Source organism: Octodon degus, unplaced genomic scaffold, assembly GCF_000260255.1.
Source record: "Octodon degus isolate 3935 unplaced genomic scaffold, OctDeg1.0 scaffold00024, whole genome shotgun sequence".
Taxonomy (NCBI): Eukaryota; Metazoa; Chordata; class Mammalia; order Rodentia; family Octodontidae; genus Octodon; species Octodon degus.
The window spans coordinates 12,351,179-12,352,584 of NW_004524600.1; positions in this window are offsets into that span (position 1 = coordinate 12,351,179).

Below are 1,406 nucleotides of genomic sequence, written 5' to 3' on the forward strand. Positions count from 1 at the left end.
TCTTAATCTTCTCTCCAGCTTAAACCACCAGGATTTCCTGTATGACTATCCCATCAGGGAATTGGGCCACAGTGTTAAAATGGGTCTAACCACTTTTATCAGTCTTTTTACTAACAAAACTAAGTCATAGCTGCTTGGCGGTGAGACATACAGCTTAGGGCCCCATCAAGAATGTGTTCAGTGCAGCAGATGTATTAATTATTGAAGATGCTCTGAAGTTGTCTTTTAAGTTGTTTTCGTTGTTGTTGTTTGGTTATTCGGTGTAGGGTCTCGCTATGTAGTCTGGCCTCACAATGATCCCCCGTCTTAGCCTCCCAGTGCTGGGATTTCTGGCATGCACCCCCATGTCCGGGCATCCAGGGCCACATTGCATGTGGTACCTGGCATCAGACTTGGGACTTGCACTTGCCAGGCAGGTGCTTAATGCTGCTAAGCTATCACCCTGGCCCTGATGTTGTCTTATATGTATGATTTCAGATGCATTTTGGAGAAAATACACAGGCATCTACTTTCAGCAAGGTCTATGACTATCCGTGGAGCACTAGCCTTCCACCAGCGGATCTGGGAGACACTGAAGACAGGACGCACAGCAGGCTTTGGAGCAAGGCACAGACGTGACGGAAATAACACAGGGGAACAGGAAGTATCTCTGCTCTCTTACTGTTCATTGTGAGGAATTTTTACTCTAATATCTTGAGCTTACCCGTTGGTCCAAGAACTCTTGACTTTTACACATGCCTGAATTTCCATTCCTTTGAAGTTCTTGCTCAATCAGAACTTCCGATGAGGCGGAAAGCGCTCGAGCCCAACAGGGCTGGGAAACCCCGTTTCTGAAGTACTCTACCAGGGAACTATTCTTAGCGTCACACCCGTAAAGCTCAATGCAGTGGTCACACACTGTTGTTTTAGAGGATCGCGGGTTCTGGAGTGAAGTAATAGGACCCAGCCAACATGTTCCTTTGGTTTTACCTATGTGTCTGACAATCACTACTGGATGGTGAAATGCTTGGGCCCCAGCGAACCCAAAGCCCTCTCCTCAACTCGTCCAGGAGACTCAAGATTCCTTACCAAGCTTGATCTTTTACAGATAGGAAGACTGGGCTGCTGCTTGCAATTCAGTTCTGATGGTCCTCCTGTCTTCTCTGTTACAGTCTCAAGTGGACCACGCTGATAATCTCGGTGAGGTTTAGCTTCGTCACTGATTCCTACATCCTATTTCACTTGATGTCTATTCACCCTACCATGCCTCTAGAGTCTACATTACTAGAGCTAATAGTAAGGTGGTATAAGTACTGTTAGCTACATAACAGCTATAACTTATTTATACCAACCAAAAATGTACTGTTTGAACCTAAACTAATTTACCTTTAGTAGAAACTATCACCTCTTAATCATGATATTGATAA